We start from the raw sequence: 5,979 nt of genomic DNA, 5'->3' as shown, positions 1-5,979 counted from the left end.
CTTGGTCCCCTCAACAGGAGAAAAACAAGAGCACACACACACACACACTCGCTGCTTCTGCGGGAACAGCGTCCTGTCTCCCAACTTCGCAGCTCTGACTGCCTTTTCACAACTATTCCAAGAATTTAACCCAGCTCGACGGCTTATTACAGTTAAAAACGTCTGTTCAGCTCGGCCCAATGGCTACTTACAGCAACACAACACAAATACGTATTTCTCTTTTTATCTCAGATCGATCACAACTCTAGCGCTTTTTTCTGTTCCACTCGCTTTCACACACAAGCCGAGGAAATATGTACTCACTCGTTTCTGTTGTCTGTTCAGTGTGATTCGGACAAGCACCACTGACAGAGACGAGCAGACCTATGGAACGCTGGCCCTGGATGGTAACGTGGACTCCGGGTCGTTCAGACGGGGCGCGCACTGTCTTAGCGCGTCTGTTCCCCTCGATCAGTGGACGCTGTCGAATCCGGGTCACGGCACCAATAATGTTCGGTTTTTTAACCTAGGAACTCAATAAAACACAACAACCCCCCGAACATTAAATCAATGACAACAGAGACAAGTAAGATTTTTAAAATTCACTTTGCAAAGGAGAACCCAGTGCACTTAACTTTGCTCGAAAGCTTAGTGAAGTCCAGAGAAGTTCTGACCTCTGTGGGCGTGATCTGTCTTTTATTAAAATATGTAAATATTGCGTCACAAGTAAAACAACGAATCAAACATCATTTGCTGGAGTATATCAAAAACACATARACCAATGAAAATGCCGTTGCTGGGGTTACGATATCTTTAAAGGAACAATGAATACTTGTTTTTTACCCTTGAACGTGGAAACTTACAGGAATATGAAGAAATGTGAAGTTTCGACAATTAATCTTAACCTAATCTTACAGAAACTGCTCCCAAGCAGTTTTATGGCAGCAAGACCAACCTTATCTCACAGAAACGGCCTTGAAGGCAGGAAGGCCAGTTTTCATCCGCTGGCTCATAATGTTCCTGTTGAAAACACATTTTGAACTAAACATTTGTAACATACTAAAAACTTTATTTGATACACACACAATGAACTTTAATGAAATGTAATAAAGAAAAACTAACGTACTAAAAACTTTATTTGATACACACACAATGAACTTTAATGAAATGTAATAAAGAAAAACCTTTTCATTAATCATCATAAATGTTTTGCAGTGATTTCTCTTAGAGTCCATCAGAAGAAAGCTGAACAGAGGTTATGATATCATGTTGTGAACAGCCACAGAATTTTAACCTTGGGCTGGCGCCGCTAGCAAATCTTTATCTTTCTTACTCTGACTCATCTCTAAGCCTGAGGGCGGAACCAAAGTTCGTCCATTTCTTTTACTAACCCGGACGTCTTTGAGCGACACACTCTTCTTCCTGAATCCAACCGAGGAAGAAAGCTGGGGTTCTCTCCGGAGGACCCAGTTTGGCTTTTAAGTCTGAGCCCATGAGCCAACTAGGGAAGACTTAATAGGACGGGTCCCAGCACACCAGCCGGTCTCACCCCGAGGCTTTAGGCCTCTAAAGTGTGTTTTTACCTCCAGAGGGGAGATTTTACTTTGGAAAGAAGGGACCGGATATAGCTTGAATTTTTCTGGCTTGGACTGAAACAGACGAAAGTTACCTGGAAAAACACCTACTCGCCAATGACCGGTAAGCGAGCCGACATTTAGTTCCCTGACTGATCGGAGGCGAGCCAGCTCCTACCCCGAGGGTGCCTTAAGAAGCCATCATCAGGTAAAAGCTGATGTGTTCGGAGTGACGTGTGATGTGGACCCTGAGCTTAGAAAAGATACATGCAGTTCCGGTTGACCCACAGTTTGATAAAAGTAAAAGTAATAACAACATACTAATATTACTTTCTTCATTTCCTTGTTATTATTTGCCAAAACTTAAGCTAAATGTGCCAGTAAAATTGTTTGGTTGTTAACAGCAGAACTGACGTTTTACTGTTCTATATAAGTAATCTGAGTTGATGTGAATTGAAATCCGGACGCAGGTTTTATCTCATTTAACTCGGACACTTGTTGTAGGAATAACCACAATCAAGTGTACTTATGATTTGTTCAATTTGTGTAAATAAATGATTGCATAGTATTTTATGAGTCAACGAACCCGTCTGAACCTTCACTTATTGTGTCACTTTTCACTTTGCACAGTCAAGATATTAACAAGTAATGAGAAATACCTTGGTAAAAGTTTCCTCATAACCTTGTGTATGAGAGATGTGGGAGAAGCTTAATGCCACCTTAAGCTCACCTCCTACATTAGTTTTAATGTGAAAATATAGAGGTAAATTCAAAGTTAGTCAAAAACAGCCATTTAGACTCCAGACCTCAGAGGATTAAATTCTAAAATATTTTTGGCATCCAGGTGAGTTCATGGTTGACTCAGTGACTGCAAGGTGCTCAGTTCCTGTGGCTGTGAAACAAGCCCAAGTATATTTTCACCACCATACTTAACAGCTGGTGTACCATTTAGATTGATCCGCAGCAATAGCTGCTTCTCTAAGCTCATTACTGATGTCTTCCTGATTAGGCATTGTGTTAACACACACCTTCATGCTTCTGACCAGCAGATTGCTATAACTCCAGCTTTCACCAATGATCAGGCAATCTATACATTTGACCAGAACCATCTGGTTGTTATTTTGGGGTCCAAGCCTGCAGAAAAAGGGTAACGCAGCTGCAAAGCAGCAGCGTTTCCATGTCTCCAGCAGAGCATGGATCCCTATTGTATCTTTTCCATTTTTTATTATTAGGGGTCCAAGCCCGCGGAAGCAGGGTAACGCAGCTGCAAAGCAGCAGTGTTTCCATGTCTCCAGCGGAGCATGGAACCCTATTGTATCTGTTCCATTTTTTATTATTATTTTCCCGCCGTCGGTAAAACTCATACTACAGCCTAAACCGCAGGGGCTACAACAAAGATTTTAACAAGGCAGTTAATTAAGGTTGCGTGTACAGAGGAGAAAAATAATCATACATGTTAACTCACATGGGGTGCCATAATCAAGGTCTTTCCATTAGGTCCTCTGGCTTCTAAACCATAAGCCACAAATTTTTTTGGCTTAAATCAACATAATCCCTGGACACCACTGAATCACATTGTATAAGCCACGCCCATTTCCGCCTAAACTTTTTTTTCCTACAGAGCAAAATTTGCAAAAACTACTTTTGGCTTTGTTTTAAAATTTTAAAGTCCAATCACCACAAAACTCACTGTCCTTTATTGAAGTAGTATGTTGATTCTAAGTCTTGAAGGTCAAATATAAAAATATTAAAATGCTTGAGTTATGCGTAGGCAAATAGCTTAGGCAAGCTAGCTAAACAGAAATTTTGCTATATCTTCAAAACAGTAGTACATAATAAGATAAAAATCATACATGCAAGACAAGAGTCTAATTTGGTGGAACAAATCTTAGTATTATTGAGGCAAAGGGAGCGCTATAAACCACAAAATTTTTTCACGCAAAAATGGCTTATCGGATATTCATAAAATTTTGCATGAGCCTACAGACCCTTGATTTGAACCTATATTAGCAAGATCATTATGCACATATAAAGTGGGCATGGCCTATACTTTCTTAAATGAAAATTTTCATAAAATCATTTATGGAGCCTAAACCCTCAGAGATTTTGAGAAGTTTTTCAAAGCAAAAATAAAGCACACAAACCTCTATCTAATACTAAAAATTTGCATGAGTCCACCAATAGGTGGTGCTAAGACGATGTGTGAAACATTTTGATCTGTAACTCCTGTATACTTAGCTCAATCATTAAAATCATTGTGGCACCTTAATTTTTCATTTGTACAGTATTTTTGATTAAACATATGTTTGTTTAAAAAATGTATTGTTCTTTATGCAAATTGGCATAGTATGATAAAACTTTAAAAATTATCTCCTCCAAAGGCGCAACTCCATTAAGCATGTAACTTCCCATGTAACACCTAGTGTAGTGGCTCTACAAAAGATGTTCAGAAAAGTTGTTTTGGTTTTTGCATAACCAAGTTATGTTCATTTTTATACAAAGCTAGCTTGTTAGCATTAACAAAAATGACAGTCATTAACATATATTAACACCAAACTCATGTCATATATCCAATTAATATTTCTGAGTACGTATTCAAAGTTTCATATCAACCAAACTCTAGGGGGCGCCAAAAATGCATCATGTTTATATCTCATAAACAGTAAAACCAATTGACATGAAATTTATTACACTTACCAATGACCACAAACTGTGAGTTTTTACAATATGGTAATGATTGTTAAAAGTGGGTGGGGTTTGTATATAACACGCTTTAAAAAATATTAAAAATCATACGTTTGACCTACAGCGTTCGAATTCACAAAATAAAGTCTGTGATGTATAAAAAAACAGTTCTGATACTCAAACTTCTGGAATTTAATTTAGTTTCTGCATTTTTTGATGAGAAATTTGTCTAAGAAGCTAATGATTAGAAAGTGAGGAACATTTTTCCAATCGCAACAAAAATGACCATGGATGATTTAAAGGCTAATTTGGACAAAACATTTAAAGAATGTTTGAATACATATAGTTATTTGCATTTAATATGTATTTTTTAATGTATTGTTATGCACCTTGTACAATTCAATATTTTTTCTATGAAACCTTTTAAATCTATGGGCTTGAAAAAAATGTACATGTACAAGAGCCAAATCTTGTCATTGGGGATTATTTTCAGATTTTTAGAACAATCTAGTGATTTTTAATTAATTTTTTGGTACAGGCAGTCTTTGAGATATTTGCCTCACAGTAACTTCAGTCCCCACACCTCACTACCACACACACACACACACACACACACACACACACACATACCTACTATGTCTCTATATCCTTGTGGGGACGTTCCATTGACTTCCATAAAATTTTTTCGAAATTTTATATACTAACTGTCATGGACTAATTATTTATATCTGTTTCACCTTGACACTGTCCATCACTCGTATCTTTCTGATAGCTCATTTCGCTCTTGTTTTCTGTTTGTTTCCAGACGTCAGGACTCCGCAACGGACTGAAATCTCTTGGCTGATAACAGACTCTTTGTCTGGGAGCCCTGTCATAGGCTGGACAGTACAGTATATTTTGCAATCTGTGATTGGTTGTAAACTGTCACATGGTGTTAACATGATGTTATATTACTGGCTGTAGTCTGCTGACGAGTTCAAGCAAGTTCTGCAAGCATGCAGAACTTCCTGATTCAGTTCTGTTTGTTTGTCGCCCATAATTAAACCATATTCGATTACCATACACGCAGACTTTTCTGCTATTATTCCAATGTGTTTCTGCATTCTTGGTAGATCGTGCCACCACAATTTTTGGCGTTGTCGTTATCGGAGCCCCAAGGACCGGAGTTTTCCCGCAGCGGCCGACGATTTCGGACGACCACTGGACAATGGGAAAGGAAGGCTTTTGTTTTTTTCAGCTTCTGAGAAAGCTAACCTGTCTTCCTCTGCTGATCGTGTCCAGGTTTGGTGTCTGTCTTTACTTTTTTTTCTTTTCTTTTTTTATGGATGGCCTCCCTTCTCCCCTTATAGCCATCCCCTCTACACCATTATGTTTTCTTTTCTTTTTTATTTTTTGTGAAGAGAAAATAGAGAGAGAGAAAAACAGAGAGAGAAGTAATTAGAAAGATAGAAAGACTGAAATAGCGATTAGGATTATATTAAAAATACACCAACAAAACACAGGACCACACACCAAACATCTGTCCGCTCACCTGAAAAATAAATGGATAAATACATAGAAGGCATATATAAAAATACACACATAACCATACATATATAAAAATATACATACATACATGCCTACATTCATAAATATTGTCCGTATATACACATTGACATATACTGTATATACACACTCAGTGACCTGTCAGAACCCCCGGATCAGAGCACCTGTTTGTGAACAGTTGTGAACATGCGTGTAT

Source organism: Austrofundulus limnaeus, unplaced genomic scaffold (assembly GCF_001266775.1).
Source record: "Austrofundulus limnaeus strain Quisiro unplaced genomic scaffold, Austrofundulus_limnaeus-1.0 Scaffold1232, whole genome shotgun sequence".
In the NCBI taxonomy this organism is placed as follows: Eukaryota; Metazoa; Chordata; class Actinopteri; order Cyprinodontiformes; family Rivulidae; genus Austrofundulus; species Austrofundulus limnaeus.
The sequence above is the reverse complement of the archived record's forward strand: the minus strand, read 5'-3'. Positions refer to the sequence as shown.